This window comes from Sciurus vulgaris, assembly GCF_902686455.1.
Source record: "Sciurus vulgaris genome assembly, chromosome: 9".
Taxonomy (NCBI): Eukaryota; Metazoa; Chordata; class Mammalia; order Rodentia; family Sciuridae; genus Sciurus; species Sciurus vulgaris.
In genome coordinates, this window is record NC_136469.1 from 47,165,651 (window position 1) to 47,188,393 (window position 22,743).

At 35.1% G+C, this 22,743-nt stretch overlaps 1 protein-coding gene and 1 long non-coding RNA gene across 6 annotated transcripts in view; one reads left to right on the forward strand and one right to left on the reverse strand.

Annotated features, from left to right (window-relative positions):
• LOC306670132 overlaps positions 1–18,937 on the forward strand; it is a 417,629-nt gene extending 398,692 nt beyond the window's left edge. The window contains exon 2 of the long non-coding RNA XR_013766328.1: positions 18,798–18,937. This is a non-coding gene — a long non-coding RNA (uncharacterized lncRNA). The remainder of the gene's footprint in view (positions 1–18,797) is intronic.
• Positions 1–22,743, reverse strand: part of ANK2 (ankyrin 2) — a 694,188-nt gene that overhangs the window by 536,201 nt on the left and 135,244 nt on the right. The gene's annotated exons all lie outside the window — the stretch shown is intronic.

The window sequence follows — 22,743 nt, forward strand, 5'->3', positions numbered from 1 at the left end:
ATCACTAATTAGAACAAAGGTATCATATTAATTTAAGATGTTAACAGGAGAAGAAACTGAGGGGAGGAGTAATATCAAAACTCTCTGTACTAAGGTCTCAATTTTTCTACAAACATAAAACTCTTGCCAGGAGCAGTGGCGCATGCCTGTAATTCCAGCAACTTGGAGGTTGAGGCAGGAGGATCCAGAGTTCAAACCCAACCTCAGCAACTTAGTGAGGCACTAAGGCAACTCAGTGAGACCCTGTTCTAATAAAATATATAAAAGAGCTGGGGATGGGGCTCGGTGGTTAAGCAACCCTGGGCTCAATCCCTGGTACAAAAAAAAAACATAAAACTCTTCAACAAAATAGTCTATTAATAAAAGAAAAAATGGTTGGGGTTCTCCTTAACAAAATAAGTCAAAATAATTCCTCATCTTTTTGACTTATATTTCGATTTATGTTTTAAAAATTAATGGATGATTAGATATTAAATCTTTTCTTTTGAGAAACTTGGAAGGAATAAACATATTTTCTCCAGTTCCCTTAGAATATATTTTCCAGCCTCAAAAAGGAAATTAGGTCTTATATATTATTCTTGGAAATGATGAAAATAAAAAGTTCTTCCAGAGACGTGAGTTTTGACACCTTCTGGAGAGGCATTCTGCTCTCCTTGCTGAAAACGTGAGCAATGGGAATTGCAGTCCTTTGCGAGGAGAGATCCCAAACAGATGTTCAACCCACTGACCAAGAAGATGCACAGTATGGAGAGAGGTGCATCCATCTGGCCTCCCCCTAAGAAAACAGAACATCATCAGTTCGTGGAAATTATTAGAACTAAAAAAAATCCTTAAAGGATCATCTGTTCTAATCCCTTCATTTTCACAAATGAGGACTGTTTAATAGCTAACTCATTTCTGGTAAACAATTCTCTTACCAGTTTTATGAAATGTGAAAAATAAAAAGCCTCATTCCAAGATGATAAAATCCTAAGAAGTTTCTAACCATTGATGCAAAACTTTTTTGCTTGAGACAGGTGATCTTTTCTCTTTTAATTCCTATTTACAGAAAAGGGGGGAAACTGAAGAAAAGAAAGGTAACAAGGATGAAGGCACAAACAAGAAGCACTGTACAAAGAGACAACGGGTAGACTGGGGCGTTGAGCGTGGTGGTCGCCGGAAAGCCCAGAAGAGGGGAATGACTTCTAGCACTGGGGGACTGGAGGATGCAGCCTTTCAGGTTTTTGGAGACAGACACAGTCGTCGTTTTTTTCTGAATAAGAATTTAAAGGTTTGGCCACTGTGGGGGAAGAAGAAAAAAAAAAAAATAACAGAATGAATCAAAAACTATTACCCTAAGTAAATGTATGATATTACACAAATGTTATGCCTCTACTTCATGTACAAACAGAGAAACAAGATGTATCCCATTTGTTTACAATAAAAATGAATTTAAAAAAAAAAAGATTTGGCCACTTCCACCGGGACCCTTCTCAGAGAATTCAGGGAGACAACACTCCAGCCTCATCTATAAGAGAAATAGAGTTCAGATCACAGCTGAACCAGACCATGTGCTGGACCAGGGAATTTGAAGAAGAGAATTCACGATTGAGGAATAATATTCACCTGCAGTGCAACTTTAATCTGCATATCTATATGCAGGTCATAAGTTGGGCATCCTTACACGGGAGTTCATTGTTGTGTTCTGTAAAGAACAGTTTGACTACAAGGTTGTGCTTGGAGCAGGTGAGTGGCCATGGCCGTGGTTCCAAGTTTGAATAAAGAGAGAGGCCCTTAAGGTCTCAGGATGATGACAGCAAAAATGACAAGTGAAAAGGCAGGCAGCGTGAGACAAGCATTCATAGGGTGTATCCAAACCAGTCCCAAAGAAGCAGAGTCGTCTCAAACCCTTTTCTCAGCACCTGAGATGTCTTAGTAAGGAAAACTTTCTCTACTTTGAAAAACGTGTTACCAGCACTCAGACTTTTATTTATCATTATGCAAGAAGAGATCTTGATAAACTGAGAAGTTTTTAAACTACATTCTTTGGTTCGTTTAGTTTGGTTTTTGAAGGTTTTTTGCAGTACTGGATATTGAACCCAGGGGCATTTTACCACTGAGCTACATTCCTAGTCCTTTTCATTTATTTATTATTTTATTTTATTTTTATTTTTGAGACAGCATCTCACTAGTTTGCTTAGGCTGGCCTCAAACTTTCAGTGTTCCTGCCTCAGCCTCAGGAGGAGCTGGGATTATAGGCATAGGCCACTTGCCCAGCTATGCTATATTCTTTAATCCTTTTTACTCCCCTCTACATTTTGCTCTGGTGAAGATGGTTTGTACTTTTTCCAGTGCACAGATTTTATCTCTTGAAATTATTGCTTGCTTAAGCAAAGCAAAGGACTTGACAACAGACTCAATGTAGGAGAAATTCGTATCTGCACTTGAGAGTATGCCCCTGGTGAATAAATGACTTGGCTTTAAACCGAACTTACAATCCATAGTCTATATCACAAATGGTAAAACAAAAAGCTTTTGAAACTACATGGCAGCAATTTCCTTCTGTAGCTGCAAAACAACACATAAACAACTAAGCTCTCTAAATAACCAACAGACATAAATTTGCTCCAAGTCCAGCAACCTGCTGACCCTTCCAAGTATTCTAAACTGAGCTGCCTTTTCAGTCAGAGACTTTGGGCATAGTGGCCTGGAACTGAAGCAGTCGGGTGACAGGGGATGAAAGAATGAGAACAAATGCTTCCATTGTGGGACTTGTTGAGACAAAATGAGTTTGACTCACAAATCCAACACAATTAAGGGGCAATGCAGAGGTCACGCTGTGCCAACACTGAATCACGAACAGTTTGAATGCTTTCATTTTGACATATACTCTCAGAGTGGAAATTTTCTAAAATTACTGTCAACTACAAAAATTGTTTTTAAGCTGTTTTTGTTCATATTTTAATGCTGGAATTTAGAAATATTTAGGAAAATAAACAAATTCTAGTTTGGGGACAGATTCTGTGAGGCATTAGGCAGAATTTCAAAGTAACCAACTCTAGGATGAATTTGTTTATGCATTAACAATGTTCCTTTGGGTTCTTGGGGGTGATTGTATCCTCCGAAAAAACACAGAAGTGCCAGCATCTGTGAGCTCTGGTGTTATATGAGCCTAATAGCAAAACTGTGACCTCAGAGGAGCCTTGAAAATATTTAATTCCCTAAAAAAGAGACAATGATCATTTTCTGTCACTCTCTGAAGAAAGTGGTGGCATTCTGCACCTAAAAGATTGTAGAATAGTGGAGAATAATGATTGTCACTAATGAATACAAATTCCTTTTGAAAATCCAGCTTTGAAGGATAACTTTTTGCTTTTAAATTGAACACAGGCTTCCCTATGCAAGTCTATGAAAGGAATAATTACAAGGCTTTATGGGGAGTATATCAAGTTAGCTCTAAGTACTACACTGATGCCAGCCATGAAGGTATTAGTCTAATATGCCTGTTTTTGGTGCCATCTATACGGGAGCAACAATGCTAAGTGGTCCAGTGCTTATTACAATGAACATTTCCACTATAAAAATACATTTAAAACTATTAAGGATAACAAAATTACCCTTAGGCCATTTGCCAGCTCTGACATACTTCATTTCTAAGTATCTCCCCTGGGAGACACTTTACAAACTACTGCACAAAATACACCAGCATCCTGATATCACCAGTGACGGATGTTCCTGAACCATGGCATGCATTTAGAGAATTACTGGAAATTTGATCACTTGTTAGTCATTGTTAAAAACTGGGGAAAAAAGAAACACCTTGACATTCAGATCTTTTAGCTCCATTGTGTTCATGGGCTCTGCTCTACTACATTATATTTCACTGATGTGATCCAAAGAAAACACAGCTAAAATATGAGTATATAAACTCTCCTCTTTATTTCCACCCTTATGAAATTAAGCTAGCTAGCCAGAGATGGTGGAAAAATTAGGATAATGAGTTCTAGTAATGACTTCATCCAAGGGAACATCATGCCTCCCATAACAAATGGCATGAATCCATGGACCTTTGAGTATTTGCATTATACTGTTTTCTACAACCGACACTTAGGAAATTTTATTGTATAGCACATCTCCAACAATGTTCAGTTCCTTTTAATAACGTGTACCAGATCTACACTTTCCCCATTACAGTCATTTTTACATAGTACAAGGCCATGAATTGACTCATTTGTAAAGTAATTTTACTATACATATATATGCATATATACAGATATAACATTTTCATATTTTTTATTTGGTGATATATAAACATATTTTTATATTTGGTGATATATATATATATATATATATACACATGCATAAATATATGTGAGTCAATAATTTTAGCCTCCTTGAGAAGAAAAGACTAAAACATGCCTTTCACCTACATGAATGTGTGGAATCCTCCCTCCCCACTAAACTGAATTTTTCAGACATATCTGATCTTATGTTCACTTCTGTACCACTAGTACATTTCTGGCATATAGTAAGTGCTCAAGAAATAAAAGAATTAGGTATAAAAAAGGATATGCTCATATGCTCAGAACTTGAAACAGGACATCTTGAAAGAGCCTAGAGAGGAGGTATCAATATGTGTGGTAGGAAAGACACAAGACTGGGGTCAGTGGACCTGTGTTTGCATCCTGTCATTGCCATCTCCTGTCTGCGTGACACTGGGCAGGGAACTCAACCTCTTTGGAGGTTTCCTCCACCTCTAAAAAGAGAACTTTGTAAGAATAGAGAATTTGTAACAAACACAATATTCATGGAATAGAGTTTGATAAATGGCAATTATTATAAGGTTCTTATAGTAAGTAAGATTTAAGGTTATTCATATTCGTGATAATAATAAAAAAACATTTCACTAGTGTAGCTATGTTTTTCTTAGCACCTTATAAACTTTATCATATTAATCCAATCAATCACCATATAAAATCGTATTATCTCCCTTATATATGAGAAAAGTGAAGTTAACATTCCCAAGACTGTTGACAAGATTAAAGTTAGAATGTCAGAATGGGCTCTTTAGGGAACATTTTAAAGTTGATTATTAAAAAAAAAAAAAAAAAAAAAACCTGCATTTGAAAGAACTATTTTCTAGATACAGTGGCTATTTTAATAAAGAACTTATAAAAATATAGTAAGATATTTTTAAAACAGTAAGTGCATGAAGATCTACCCTCTTCCCCATCTTAAAGGACACTTAAGTAGCAGCTAGATTAGCAAACTATGGAGACAAACTGGTTTTGCAAAAATCACTATTATTCATAAAACTACTAAACCCCTGTATTCTGTGATCTAAACTAATACAAGAGTGAAAAAGGACAATTATGCGTTTAACTTTAACCCCAACACCCTCTGAGCACACATATCAGTCACAGCCTTGATTCTGAATCTTTGCAGCTCTGATTGTGAATATGGAACATTACTACTTCCTAATAGCAGCACACTCAAAGTCCAGGGTTGGTAACTGAGACGACATCAGCATTCAGAGCAAGCCTAAATCTTTCTAAAGCAGTTTACTTTCACAAGGAGTTTTCAAACACTTGACTTCAAAATTCTTCAAAGTTCTGAGTCAGGTAGTTATTATGATCCTTAATAATTATAAAAGTTACCATTTGTTGAGCAAGACATTATATACATGCAAATATACACATACTTCATTCTAATAGTTTCAAAACCCTACAAAATAAATTATCATTCCTACTTTACCAAGGAAGCAGTTCAGGCTGCTTATTCAAGGGACTCACCCAAGATTAATAAAGTAATCCAACATTAACCATCAAAATTTCCTCCCCTACCAAAGCTATTTCCCTTTTATAGCACAAGATGTCAATAAAATATTTGTGCAAAATAGCATTTGTCTAATGTTCTCTTCCATTTTCACTCCTTCCTTGCACTTAGAATCTAGAAAAATTCCACTGATCCATAGCTGTCTAGAATTCCCACACCCCATCTGAGCCTGCCTTTCCTGAAGTTCCATATACTGAATGTTTATTCTACCCAGATTCCCACCCACCAATTGTCATTATCAAAGCTTTCCTAACTAACCGGGCATGGTAGCACATGCCTACAATCCCAGGGACTTGGGAGGTTAAGGTATTGCAAGTTTGAGGACAGACTGGTAACTCAAGAGGAACTCATCTCAAAGGAAGGAAGAAAGAAAGGAAAGAAGGAAAAAAGGAAGGACTGGGGATGTATCTCTGTGGAAGAATGACCTAGGATTCAATCCCCAGTACCACACACACACACACACACAAACACACACACACACACACATACAAAGTTTTCTTAATCAACCTCTATTCTTATGTTTCCTGGAAATATAAATTATCCTTGTAACAATAGATGATAGTATATTTTTTTGTCCCTTTAGGATAGCTTATTCATTGATTGACTTAATATGTATTAAGAACTTAATATATAATACTCTGAGAAAATAATACTTTAATTCTAAGGAACAATTGTAGAAATGAAGCTGTGTTTATCTTCAGATGAGTCTTTGGATGACACTCAAAATCCAACTACAGAAGTCATTTTCTTTCTTTTTTTTCAGAAGTCATTTTCTCTATATATAATAATAGATAACATCATCAATCATTGTGTCTTTTCAAATGGCATACACGTACTACCTCATCTAAAATCCGCAATAACGCTACAAGATAAGTACTAATATTATTCCTGCTTTGTATCTGAGGAAACTGAGGCACAGCACTGAAGCATTTTAACAAAATTTATATGACTACAAAATAGTGGAATCAGGGCGTGAAATTAGCTCAGTCTACAAAGTTGCTACTCCTACCTACAAAACTCTACCATCTCTGGCTTTTAAAATAATAATTAGTGTCTATATACATCCTAATTCGCATGGGATATTTCTGGTATAAGTCTGATTTTCCACAATTAACAGCAATCCTTTTCACACTCAAGAACATTCTACTTTGAAGAATAAATAATATTGTCACCCATTCTCCTATAAAAGAACAATTGTTCATTGGACATGGTTGGAACAGAAAACAGCACACGATGATTAATTTTGTAGATATTATTGTAACCAGGTAAACTAATTCTACAGTGTATTTACTGGGACCAAAAGGAGTATAGGAAAGAAGAAAAAAAAAAAAGACCAGGAGTAAATAGACCTTGATCCAGAAACTGCTTCTGAGGTAAGTCACCACATTACCTGAGTCTCAATTAGCCTTATGTATTAAATAGAGTTAAAGATGCCAAAATCCAGAGTTGTGAAAACCAAATGGAAGATTACATAGAAAAGTACCTGAAACAGTAACTGCACCTGGAAAATTATTAAATTCTCTAAAAGATAGATGTTTAGTTATTTTTTGGAACACAATTTCTCCAACACTATATGTAATTTTTCTATTATTAATGAAAATGAGTTCTTCGAGACTGTAAATACCCATTGGATAGGCACCTTAACCTTAGAGAGTCAATAGAAATATATATGATCAATTCCTGCTATTGTCCTTATTCTTCAGTTACAGCATTGGAAATTATCTATAAAAATTAACCTAATTCATAACACCTTCTTTGAAGGCCACGCAATATTCTATAGCCTATACATCAAATCATTGTAGGTGGCCTCATGTGTAGGTGGAAGCAGCAAACATGCTATAATTTTTTTTGGGGGGGGAGGTGGAATTGAACCCAGGGATACTCTACCACTGAGCTACCTCCCCAGTCCTTTTTATTTATTAATTTTCATTTCAAGACAGGGTCTTGCCAAGTAGCTTAGGGCCTTGCTAACTTGCTGAGGATGGCCTCACACTTTTGATCCTCCTGTCTCAACCTCCCAAATCTATGGAATTACAGAAATGTGCCACCACACCCCCTACCACACTATACTTTTGGATACTTATTTATGTTCTAGAATCTGGTAATTCAAAGACGAAGGAGCTAAGTTTCAAAACTCATCTTGAGAAACCAGGAAAGGAAATCCCAGAGCAACAAGGTAGCATAAAGAAAGTTATTTCCCTTTCTTCAACTGTGAAAGAACAAAACTATTTGGCAAGGAATACTGTGTTCGTACCTTCTTGCACTGTGTTTAAAGGATAAAAAAGAAGTGAAGGAAGGAATCTGAATGTATATAAATTCTGAACATGATTAGCTTAAAATGTCCTTAGCCTGTTCAATTCTTTATTTCATCTTTCGTTTTTGTAATCTCTCCCCATAGAGACAGTAATGAGGCAAGGTGTTGAAGAATATGTATTTTTTATTCTAATGCTGCAAAAAGGAGAAATAAATTTACAACTCCCTCAATTATAAAAGCATCACAGACTCACAGACCTCTGCAACCCTGAATCCCTGAAGAACAAAATCCATCCTGCACTACCTAACTTTACAGCAGCATTTGCTTTTCCTTAAACTCAAATAATTCATGCCAATTATATAACTCACAAAACTCCCTAAGGAGTTAGCAATTCCCAAACAGCTGGGGTATTAAATAAAGACCATAAACTCAGTTCTTTTAAAGGATAAATTAAAACATAAACCTATTGGATCATGACATGCTTTACTAATAAGGAAAATATGCTTTGCTTTTATTTCTTATAAAGTTTTCAAGTAAAAAGGAAAAAAAATCAGAAAACTAGCCAAAGAAATCAGAAAAAAAGACAAATATAAAAATATATAATAGCAAAAAACAAAACTTTGAATCACCAAAAATAAAGTTGAGGTAAGTGTTTACTGTGGGACTCAGTATACCTCTGCAGAAGTATGGGCTCATTGTAACCAGAAGGATCAAGGCCAGCCATGTAGAACACCCACTCCTAATGTTCATAATCGTCTACAGTAGTGTGTCTAGTGCAGAAACAAAATCATGCATAACTCACCCCCAAAAGAAAAGAGGACAACATATATCATAAAAGAAATGATGAGGTGTGATAAACAAAGCATTCAAGTGAATCTAAGGTTTATCTTCAGGAATGAGAGACTCAGAGAATGCAAAAACTGTAAGTATAGTTTTTACTAAACAACATTTTTAAACTGGGGAAACATCATTATATACAATTATATTGCATCAATTAAAAAATAAAGGAAAAAATATTTTGAGAATTTTAAAGGAAAGAGAAATGTGTCACAGGGATGCTAGAAATTGCAATTCTATTTCATGACAAACCCCACTTGATAGATATATTTTATCAAGTGAATAAATTTATAAAAAGGATCCAAATATAACATGGGATTTATGCTCTGATTTCTTTTTCCCATCACAATTAACGAGCCTTCCAGTAAACCCACCAGAGTTCATAAGTTCCAGTGTCCTTGGTCAGCATTCTGAATCATCCTGTCTTTGTTTGGCTGTCCTGACATGATACATGTTGGTACCACAACAACTACAGCTGACAACTGCTTTTCCCATTTGAAAAGACTTTGTCATTCAACTTGAACCAAAAAATTTGTCATGTTGTAGCAGTGGATTAATTATAATCAGACCAAGCTGTGGTGGTACCAGTGCCAGATTGAAAGAATCTGGTGGAACAAAGGCTGGATTTATCTCTTTGAGCATTGCTAGGTTTTCTCTTTGAGGGTAGAAATGGAAAGAGGGGGAGGTTAGGAAACAGTTTTCCCTCTTTGTGAAGTTTAAAAATATATCAAAATTATAATACTTTAGAGCTGTCTTAAGCTGTTTACTCTGCTAAAACTTGCCCCCAAACAGAGGTTTTGACATTGATTAGTTATATTTTAAAATGCAAGTTCTTACTATGTAAATGCTTCTTTATATATATATTTTTGCAAAAGTTATTGTTGATTATGCAAAGTATCAGTGTATTCTGATTCTGAATGACTCCATTTAACTTTCCTGAGCTTATTTTTCATCAATGTTAATAAATACATGATCTCTAGGATCTGTTCTAGCTATAAATGATGATATTAAACATTTTATTAACCACTTTCATCTTCTATATAGTAAACAAGCTCCCACCAATTGAATTTGGTTTTTGAGAAAGAGTATCTTGCTAAATTAATGAGTTTGGCCTTGAACTTGTGATCCTCCTGCCTGAGCCTCCTGAGCCAGTGGGATTACAGGTGTATCATCATACTTGGCTAACTGACTTTTAAAAATTGGTGAGTTGTTACCAAAAGAAACATATAAATACTACCAGTATGATTTATATAAATAGCAGCTAACCACATCTTATAGAAACTAACAAACAAAAAGCAGACTATTTATCCTAGCTTTTGTTAAATTATAGACTTTAGTTAGTATACCTTATATTACAGAATAATTTCTGAGAAAAGGTATTTTAAAATGCAAAGTTTTCTGGAAACACTCAAAATAGTTTCAAGCAAATTACTATAAAGTGGTAAAAATATATTTATCAAAGTGTGACCATATACCAGTCAATGTCAGACATTTTAAAAATACTTACAGAGCATTTTCTATGTGTTGGAAATTGTTCAAAATACTGGAGAGCCAGGCACAGTGACTCACGCCTGTAATTCCAATGACTTGGGAGACTGAGGCAGGAGGATCACAAATTTCAGGGAAGCCTAGGCAACTTAGTAAAAACATGTTTCAAAATAAAATTAAAATGGGCTGGTGGTGTAGCCCAGTGGTCCAGATTTTCTAGGAATTCTTGAGGTCATCGGTTTAATCACCAACACCCCAAATTTAAAACGAGAGATAGAAAACAAATTCTGGAGCTCATGTTCTAGTGAAGAAGATAGACACAAATAAGATTATACTCAATATCTGGGGTAAAAATAGTAAGCAATTTTTTCTTCACTTCATTCAATTTTCATTGAGAATGGAAAATAAGATTGACCTCTTCAGTCTACTTATTTGTGGAAAACACTGTGAAAATTTTGGATCCAAACTAACAATATGAATGATTTTCCAGGGCTGGGGAGATAGCTCAGTTGGTGGAGTGCTTGCCTTGCGTGCACAAGGCCCTGGGTTTGATCCCCACCACCACAAAAAAAAAAAAAAAAAAAAGGATGATTTTCCAGGGCTGGGGGTATAACTCAGAGGTAGAGTGCAAACTCAGCATGCTCAAGGACCTGGGTTCAATTTCAGCACTGAAAAAAGTGGGGCAGGGGTGGATTTTCAATCATACATACCTGTACATCAATAAATATAAAAAATTCAGAGTATAAATAATTTTAAACAGTAGGAAAATCTAGAACACACACCTTTTACTCATATATTCAAAATAATTATTGCATGTTTAGCATACAACTTTGGTAGTTAAAAAGGCATAAAAATACAAATCCTCGGGAAATAAAGTATATATGAAGCCAACTATTATGTAATTAATATAATACAACACTATTATACTACAATTAGGTATCACAAGAGAGACAAAAGCAGTGAGAAGTCAACGAATTAGCTCAGGTTAGAAGAATTCAGGAAAATTTCTTCAAAAAAAAATCTATCGTTGGAAGAGGACCTTGAAGGATGAATTAAATATTAATTTTAAAATGGGAAAAGGAAACAGGTTTTCCCTGGGGTGGTAACATGTAGGTCATCTCGGGTTCTGTTTCTGCTGCCTGCATTTTTTTCTTGATTATAGTTCTCATTGTTCTGCTATTCACATGGCTAGTAATATTTGATTGCATGGTAAACATTGTGGGCAATACCTTGTAGAAATTCTTCACTGTGTCATCTTTAACATGTGTTGAACTTTTCTTTCGTAAGACAGTTAAGTTACTGGCAAATCCTTTTGGTTCCATCACAAACAGTTTTGCATTTTCTGTAAGGAATAGTCTGTTTGTTTTGAACTTGGACTTAGGACATCGCCCTTACTCACAAGTGTGGCCTTTTGGGGATCTCAGGAGAAAACTAAGGTGCCAAATGTGGAATTCCTATTCTAGCTGAGCCAGAACTTGATCTTCTCCCAGCAAGTGCAATCTCTGAATCACCATTCAGGTCTCAGTCCTGCTGTGCACAACTGATTTTTGGTCTCACAGAGCCTTGTCCCATACATGTGCAAGTCACCTTTTGACCAAAGATACACAGTGAGCTCCCAACACAATTCTGTGCCTCCCTTCCCCTTCTCTGTGCCTACCCTGCAAATTCCCACTGCAGCAGCATGCTCAAACTCTGATCCCTGCCTCCTTAGCCTGTGAGACTGCTGTGTTTGGGCTCCAGTCCCATGTTTCATAGCAGGAAAGTGTCCCCATCAGAAGATGAGGCTCATCTCATGTGTTTCTCTCAAAGAAATATTGTCTCAAGGAAAAAAATTAATATTACCTCAGTAAGGAATGAATAAGTATCAATGTCAATAAAAGATTTTCTTGGTATTGGTTTTTCATAAAGAGGAGATTTGAGCATGATTATGAATAGGAAAGATTAAAAGAAGACACAGAGGGAGGGAAAATGCACAAATATTGAGACCAAAGACCCAAATAAAAATGCTTCGAAACTTAATAAAAGAATAATGATGGATTTGTTTTGCCACAAAACATACCAATCTTTTAAATATTTATTTTTCTATGTGCCTCTTGCTATGCTGAGAGGCATGAGAGGAAGGATAATCATTTCTGTTCCAAGAAGTTGTAACCAAAAGAAGAATCAAAGCTCACATATCTGAAATGACAAAGAACTAATTCAAACTAAACATATGAAAGAACTCAAAGGTACTTAAAAGAATTTGGAAGAGAAGGACACACCTGATGTCTAGTGAAATTGTGAAAATTATGATGGAAGCCAGAGAAAGTAAATTGCCTTTGGATTAGGAGACAAAGTAGATGTTCCAATAGATGATAGATGATAGATGGATAGATAGATAGATAGATAGATAGATAGATAGATAGATAGATAGATAGATAGATAGAATCACAATGTGCTTCTGTGATATTAAAAAGCAACCTAATTATAAGGTCATGAGAAAAGCAGCATTGTATAGTTAGGATGAGGTCTAGATCAGCAGCAGGCAATAAAGGTCTATGGGCCAAATCTATTCTGCCATGTTTTTATACAGACCTATGGCTAGAAAACCAAAGTATAATACTATTATATGACATGTAAAAATTATGTGAAGTTCTAATTTTAGTGCCCACAAAATAAAGTTCTATTGGAACATGACCATGTGGATTTACTTATAGACTGTGGCTACTATAGTTACAAGAGCACACTTGAATAGTAACCATATAATCCAAAAGCCAAAAAATATTTATTATCTGACCTTTTACCAAAAGAGTTGCCAATTCCTGGCCTAAATAATCAAACTTCTGATCTATTCTATTACCCCAAGTCAAAACATTCAATAATTTAAATCAAAGCAGACCAGTTTGTTTCATTTTTGTGATAAGAAACCTACAGAGAATTTCAAAAACTACAACTTTATTTTAAAGCCTATCACTTTTTTGAAAACCTTTTATTAGAATCACGAGTTTCTTTTAATTTTTTATCAAAGGTTTCAAGGGTCTAACATTTTCATTCAGGGGAATTTGTGAAATGGGATCAAATTCGATTGACCCTTTATTGAATTTTTTAAACATGTATTAAAAACAAACGTTTGTAGTGGGGGTTTAGTTAGAGCACTTGACTAGCATTCACAAAGCCTCTGGAAGAAAAAAAAAATGTAGTTTAAGCTCACACTCCTTATAGAACAATTGGGTCCAAGTGTTGGTTCACAAATGGGAAAGGTTGAAAATTATTTTATGTATAAATACACAGAGGAGTGGGGCAGAGACAGCATTTTAGCTTTAAAAAGCATATGTATTCACCATTTTATTGAGCAAAGGGTAAGGACCTTTTTCTTCCTCATCCTTGCAGAAACGACATCTTCAATAGACAACGTTTTATTCCAAATTTTAGCTTCTTTGAAGCGTTGAAAAAATGTGAGTCAACAAGGATACAGATTTCTTCACTCCTTTGATGAATTTCTCCCTCATCTTCTAGTTTCCTGGCCCACCCTGATTCACCTTTGTCAAGTCTTTACAAAGCATTCTACTTTTCACAGAAATAACCATTTTTTTCCAAATACATTTCATTGACCCATGTAATATTTAATTAAATTGCATAATTTTAATAACAAATATAAGAGGAAAAAACACAGTGGTTCTAAGTAGCCGCACCGCTCTTCTGGTTGGAACAACATTGAACTCTCCAGGAAAAGGAGGACTTAGGTCAATCCAGCCTAGTGACATAGTGAGCACTTCCATAATATTTTGTTACAAGCTAATCAAGGTTTTTATCCTTTGTTCAAGACACTATTATTTTAATGGAATGTAGCCACAAATACTTTTCATATTCTCAGGGTTCCTAAAACTACATTAAGAGAGAAATGGGGTGGGGAGGGGGTGGGAGAAGGAAAGATAATGAAATGAGACAGACATCATCACCCTATGTACATGTATGATTACACAAATGGTGTGAATTTATATCGTGTACAGCCATGAAAATGAAAAGATGCACCCCATTTGTGTACAATGAATCAAAATGCAGTCTGTAAAAATAAAATTTAAAAAATAAAAATAAAAAACTATATTAAATTAGCTACCTGTATGAATTGATGAAATCAATAGAACCTAAGTTTTTTCCTTAACTTGGTTTTATAATGTTTCAATTACTAATGCCTTAAACCTGACATTCTGGTTTATTTCTAATTTGGATAATTCATTTTGCTGACATAGTTTTCCCCAACATTTCAATTAGACATGGCATCCTTTGATTCTGATCCTAAATCTACATTCTTATTGCTCCCGGCCATTGTACAGCTGCCACATTCTTTCCCCCAGATCAGGTTTCCAACCACTCCAAATTAGTAAACATCATTCAGAATTCAGAACATAAAATATAATCTAAATTACTAATGAATATTTCAGGACCTAAAAAACAGTTTGATTTTTCTTCTGTTGTAAACTGACAAATCTTGTCCCTATCATTGATGGGCATTACTTCTATTCTCCCCACCTCTCAAAGTGTGGACTATTAAAAAAAAAAAAAAAATTAAGGATCAAAAGCTTAGGGGAAAAAATGTCTTTATACACAACAGCTGACACAGTTAAATATTCATAAAACGACAGTAAATAATCTCATTAGGTATTTTAAATTTTGCCAAAGAAGATACTTGATAGTATCTCAATCTGTTCAAGATTAACCATTTAGGTCTTACTAAAATGTGTACTATATTTTCATTTTTATAGAGAAGAAAGCATGAAATTCAGTTATTACTAAGACACTAAGTTTTGTGTAATAAGCATAGTCATGATTTTTACTTTGTTCTATACAGCTAATTTTTAACAGTAAACTTTTGTGACAAAAACAAACAAACAAACAATTACAGCCATTCTTTAGGAAATGGCTGTAATTTTCTTCTCGCTTTAAGACTCCAAGTGAAGGTGAACCAGACTGAACAAGACTCTACCTAATTTCATTCATCTCTGAGGGATCTACAGGGAAGTTAGCAAACCCTGGTCTAAATAATCAGACAAAACAGAATTGGAGGATACAGACAGAAGATACTCAGCCGAATCTATGTCTGCTAATTAAATGAAAGGAGCAAGCTTTCATTTTATGTTCCCCCTTCCCTCAATCTGAAACGATAAATCTCCCTTACAATCTGTAAAGCTAACCTTCTGAATTACAGCCAGGAACTAGTTTCCTGGAGAAAGAGGAAGCTTCACTGTTGGCATCTCACACCCTCTGCAAGAATATGAACTTGATGTATCTCAGCTGATCTAGCAGAAAGATCTTTAAAACTCAAAAGCTATTTCATTTGTGACTGGCAATAGATAGAATTGTTTTTATGTACTACTAGGTTCCAGTACTCTTTGACTTTGCAAACAACTGGTATATTAACTACAAAATGGGGTATTCTTTCCAAGAATTACACAAGCACTTTCCAGTGGAACTTTCGGTAATGATGGAAATATTGTATAATCTGTCTAGATAAATAGTTGGGGGTGGGGAAGAAAGGGAGATATAATAAAAGGGCTCAGAGGGAATTTTCAAGCATAAAAGATACGTTCATTATCTTGAATACAGTGATGATTTCAAAATTTATTTAACCTTATCAAAGTGTACACTTTGAATATGTAGTGTATTTTATAATAATTATACCTGTATAAATGTGTGTGTATGTGTGTGTTTGTGCACACAAATGTCCCACTGTGCATAGAATATGCAAAAGATACCACTTTTTATTAAGAGCGCTTTAGGGTTTGCAACTGGAGTTTTACTGCAAGTACTTATTTTCTTTGTTCTGTAATCTAGAAATGTCAAAACATTGATGGAAATTGAGAGGAACTGGTAATAAATGTCTCCTGATTGGAGACACAGAAGAGAGAGGTCTGGGCCAGACCACATAGGGAACTGCTAGAAATTCTGTTTCATTCTAAATCAGAATGCAATGGGAAATGATTAGAGAATTTAAGCAGCAATTTCATTTTCAGAGCTCCCTTTGTGGTTGCTTTTTTTTTTTTTTTTTTTTTTTTTTGCGGGGTTGGGGATTGAACCCAGGGCCTTGTACTTGTGAGGCAAGCACTCTACCAACTGAGCTATATCCCCAGCCTTGTGGTTGTTTTTGTAATGTTTGTTTATATAAATAACAAATTCTTACACCTCAAAGTTCAATATGTAAAAATGTATACAAATGAAAGCTCCTGCATTCATTATCTGTTGCTTTATAACAAATTACCCCAAAAATTACTAACTTAGAACAGCATTCATTATTTCAGTTTCTATGTGTAAGAAATCTGGCTTTCCTCACCACCTGTCAATCTGCGTTCTCCCTGCCTCTCACGTTACAGGAATTTCCGGCTTATGTTGCACTAATCTTCCTGCCTCCCACATTACGTTCTAATATGTCATTGGTCCATCAGTCAGTCTGTAAAAATTCTCCTCCGAGAAATTCCTATGTCTGAGAGAAACCTTGAGCCATGTTCTCTTTTCCCTTCTTCCCTTTCCCCCGTGCAGATGTGAATCGTCTGCATAAAATAAAGGTTCCTTGTGTGAGACCTGTATCTGTGGAGCGTTTCTGGGAGCTAGCGAAGAATCATAACTGCGCCTTTAACGCCTAACACTATGGATCAGGGATTCAGGAATGGCTTAACTGAATGGTTTTCAGGGAGGAGTCTCTCAGTAAGTTGCAGTCAAGACCTAGGCCTGCAGCTACAATGGGTGAGAAGACTGGAAGAGGGTGTGAGGGCATCTTGCTATTGGCTCACCCACCCAACCTGTCAGGCACCCACTGCACTGGAGCTAACATCAAACTTCAGACAACTCCACCTATCGGTAAAGAAGGGAGGCTGAGAAAATATTTGAAAGCCAACAGAAGCAATCATTCGATCTTCCATTGAGACTTTCCTTTTTTTTTTTCCACCCTCTCTCTCACACCTTTACCACCTTCAAATCCAAATATTTTCCATGCATCAATTTAATGAAGAATGGGATGTCTGAATAGTATATTACAATTTTGCTGGATATTCTTATATTTTTATTTTTAAAAAACTGTATATATTTTTTCTCCCACCAATTTGTCTCCCTGAATTCTCTTTTCTCACTTCCCACATACTAACAGCCAACCTCTATTAATTCCTCCCTTGCTCTTACTGTAAATTTTTACCTCTATCTTCACTCCTTCTCCCTCATAAACATCATATCTTACACTACTTCTGTTCCCTCATTGTCTGCTATTTGAAATGGTAAACCCTTTCATCAAACTTACTGTTTATATTGTAGACGATAATTGAACACTTCATTTCTGTTTATGATGATAAAACTGTAAACGCCTTAATAGGAGCCATTTAGTTTAAGGTGTTATACTGTTTGTTAATATTGGTTTCTCCTTTAAAGGTGGCTTCCCTGCTGGAAGCCTTCAGGGACACGTAAGACTACAGGGTAGAATCCGTACTGCCTCAGATACATAACGGTTGGGGAGGAGACACACAAACAACATGAAAAAGCAAGGGAACAAAGCACCTCAGACAAACCAAGATGTTTCAACAACAGAATCAATAGACAACACAGTAGAAGAAATGTCAGAGGAGTTTAGAAAATACATAGTTAGATTGATTTACTAAATAAAGGATGGTATCAGAGAGAAAAAACAGGAAGTGAAAGATCACTTCAATAAATAGGCAGAAATTATAAAAAGAAATCAAGCAGAAATACTCAAAATGAAGGAAACAATAAACCAAATTAAAAATTCAATGGAAAGTATCACCAACAGACTAGACCACTTGGAAGACAGAGCCTCAGACAATGAAGACAAAATATATACGCTTGAAAATAAAGTTGACCACACAAAGAAGATGGTAAGAAATCATGAACAGAACTTCCAAGAAATATGGGATAACATGAAAAGACCAAATTTAAGATTTATCAGGGGCTGGCGCTGTGACTCAGTGGTAGAGCACTTGCCTAGCATGTGTGAGGCACTGGATTTGATTCTCAGCACCACATATAAATAAATGAATAAAATAAAGGTCCCTGAACATCTAAAAAAAAATTTAAAGAATATATGAAGGCATGGAGATGCAAACCAAAGAAATGCACAATCTTTTCAATGATATAATAACAGAAACTTCCCAAATCTAAAGAATGAAATGGAAAATCAATTACAAGGGGCTTATAGGACCCCCAATGTACAAAATTACAGCAGACCCACACCAAGTCACATTATAAGGAGAATGACTAACATACACAATAAGGATAGAATTTTAAATGCTGTGAAAGAAAAAAATCAAATTACATATAGGAGGAAACCAATTTGAATCTCAGCTGATTTCTCAACCCAGACCCTCAACGCTAGGAGATCCTGGAATAACATAGATCAAGCTCTGAAAGAAAATGGATGCCAACCAAGAATTTTATATCCAGTTAAATTAAGCTTCAGATTTGAAGATAAAATAAAAAGCTTCCACGATAAACAAAAGTTAAAAGAATTCACAACTAGAAAGCCTGCACTATAAAACATTCTCAGTAAAATATTCCATGAGGATAAAATGAAAACCAGTATAGGGAGGGACTACACTAAAGGGAAGGTCAATCAAAGGAGAAACTAAGTCAAGTTAAAAATAAACCAAAATGACCGGGAATACAAATCATATCTCAATAATAACCCTGAATGTCAATGACTAAACTAATTAATCAAAAGACATAGACCGGCATATTGGATTTACAAAAAATACCAACAATATGTTGTCTTCAAGAGACTCACCTCCTAGGAAAAGACATCAATAGACTGAATGTGAAAGGTTGGAGAAAAACATGTCACTCACATGAACTGCAAAAACAAGCAGGAAAACCCCTCATATCAGACAAAGTGGACTTTAAACCAAAGTTAGTCAGAAGGGACAAATCATACTGCTTAAGGGAATCATACTTCAACAAGATGTAGCAATTATAAATATATATGCCCAAAACAATGGAGAATCTACATACATCAAACAAACCCTTCTCAATTTCAAGAATCAAATAGATCACAACACAATAATACTATGTGATTTTAACACACGTCTCTCACCACTGGATAGAGCTTCCACACAAAAACTAAACAAAGAAACTATAGAATTAAATAATACAATCAATGATTTAGACTTAATGGACCTACATAGAGTATTTCATCCATCAGTGAGCGAATACATTTTCTTCTCAGCAACATGTGGATCATTCTCTAAAATAGACCAAATGTTATGCCACAAAGCAACTCTCAGCAAATACAAAAACAAAGAAATACTACCCAGCATTCTATCAGACTATAATGGAATGAAACTAGGAATCAACAATAAAATAAAAAACAGAAGCTACTCCAATAGCTGGAGACCAAATAGCATGCTACTGAATGATGAGTGGATAAAAGAAGAAATTAGGGAGGAAATGAAAAAATACTTAGAGAACACTGATACAATATATCAAAATCTCTGGGATGCTATCAAGGCAGTGCTAAGAAGAAAGTTCACTGCATTGAGCTCATACATTAAAAGAATAAAAAGCCAACAAATAAATGACCTAACATTACATCTCAATGCCTAGAAAAAGAAGAACAAATCAGCACCAAAAGCAGCAGAAGACAGGAAATAATTAAAATCAGAGCTATAATCAATGAAATTGAAATAAAAGAAACAAGTGAAAAAATTGACAAAACAAAAAGTTTGTTCTTTGAAAAAATAAATAAAATTGTTAGCCACATTAACAAAGAGAAAGAGAAAACTCAAATTACTAAAATTATAATGAAAAAGGAATTATTGCAATGAACACTACTGAAATACAGAATTAGAAACTATTTTGAAAATTTACACTCAAATAAAATGGAAAATCTCAAAGACATCTATAAATTTCTAGAGACATATGATCTACCCAAACACAATTTAAACAAATCAATTTCAAGCAATGAAATAAAAGACACCATCAAAAACCTACCAACCAAGAAAAGCCCCGGACCAGATGGATTCTCAGTCAAGTTCTGCATGACCTTCAAAGAAGAATTAACACCAATACTCCTCAAATTCTTCAGTGAAATCAAAAAGGAGGGACCCCTTCCAAGCTCTTTCTATGAGACTAGTATCACCCTGATACCAAAACCAGACAAAGACACATCTAGGAAAGAAAAATTCAGACCAATATCCTTGATTGAACATAGATGCAAAAGTTCTGAATAAGATTCTAGCAAATCACATACAAAAACATATTTAAAACGATGATGCATCATGATCAAATAGGGTTCATCCCTGGGATGCAAGGTTGGTTCAACATACATCACATCAATAGACTTAAAGACAAGAATCATATGATTATCTCAATAGACATAGAAAAAGCATCTGACAAAATACAGCACCTCTTCATATTCAAAACACCAGAAAAATTAGGGATAGTAGGAAGATATCTCAAAATTGTAAAAACTATCTATGCTAAACACAACGTCAACATCATTCTAAATGGAGAAAAATTGAAAGCATTCCTTCTAAAATCTGAAACAAGACAGAGACACCCTCTTTCACCACTTCTGTTTAACATTGTCCTTGAAACTCTAGCTAGAGCAATCAGACAGATGAAAGACATTAAAAGGATATAAATAGGAAAAAAGAACTCAAACTATTCCTATTTGCCGATGACATGACTCTATATTTAGGAGATCAAAAAAATTCTACCAGAACACTTCTAGAACTAATAAATTAATTCAACAAAGCAGCAGGATATAAAATCAATACCCACAAATCAAATTCATTCCTATACATGAGCAATGAATTCACTGCAAAAGAAATTAGGGAAACTACCCCATTCATAGCTACAGAACGCTAAAGAAATTAAGAAAGACCTTAGAAGATGGAAAGATCTCCCTTGTTCTTAAATAGGCAGAATTAATATTGTCAAAATTGCCATACTATTAAAAGTGTTATACAGATTTAATGCAATTCGAATTAAAATCCCAACAACATTCTTCATGGAACTAGAAAAAGCAATCATGAAATTCATTTGGAAAAATAAGAGACCTAGAATAGCAAAAGCTATCATTAGCAAGAAGAGTGAAACAGGAAGCATCACAATACCAGACCTTAAACTATACTACAGAGCAATAGTAACAAAAATGGCAAGGTATTGGCACCAAAATAAACATGTAGACCAATGGTACATAAAGAAGACACAGGGACAAACCCACATAAGTATGCTTATCTCATACTAGACAAAGGTGCCATTGGAGAAAAGTAACCTAAAGGTGCTGGGAAAACTGGAAATCAATATGTAACAAAATGAAATTAAACCTCTATCTTGGACAAGGGTTGTGCTTCAGTGGTAGAGTGCTTGCCTAGCACATGTGAGGCACTGATTTCGATCCTCAGCTCACATAAAAAAAAAATGAAGTTATAAAAAAAAAAGTTGCAAAATCTATAAAGAGAGAGAGAGAGAGAGAGAGAGAGAGAGAGAGAGAGAGAATTATGGGGAAATTTAAAAGTTATTAAAAAAAAAAAAAACACCTCTCTCACCCTGCACACAAAAATCAACTCAAAGTAGATCAAAGTCTTAGGCACTAGAACAGAGACCCTGCACCTAGTAGAAGAAAAAGTAGGCTCAAATCTTCATCATATCGGCTTAGGACCTGACTTCCTTAACAAGACTCCTAAAGCACAAGAAGTAAAATTAAGAATCAATAAACAGGATGGATTCAAGCTAAAAAACTTCTTTTCAGCAAAGGAAACAATCAATACTATGAAGAGAAAGCCTACAGAGTGGGAGAAAAATCTTTACCACACACACTTCAGACAGAGTACTAATCTTCAGGATATATAAAGAACTCAAAAAATTTAACACACACACACAAAAACAAATAAACCAATCAATAAATGGGCTAAGGAACTGAACAGACACTTCACAGAAGAAATACAATCAATCAACAAACATGAAAAATGTTCATCATCTCTTGCAATTAGAGAAATGCAAATCAAAACTACTCTAAGATTTCAATGGCAATTATCAAGAATGCAAGCATAATAAGTGTTGGAGAGGATGTGGGGAAAAAAGTACACTCATACATTGCTGGTGGGGCTGCAGATTGGTGCAACCACTCTGTAAAGCAGTATGGAGATTCCTTAGAAAACTGAAATGGAACCATCATTTCACCCAGCTATCCCCACTCCTTGATTTTATACTCCAAAGGACTTAAAATAAGCATAATACATGATGCAGCCACATCATTATTTATAGCAGCTCAAATTCACAATAGCTAAACTATGGAACCAACTTAGATGCCCTTCAAGATGAATGGATGCATATACACAATGGCATATTAGTCATCCTTAAAGAAGAATTAAATT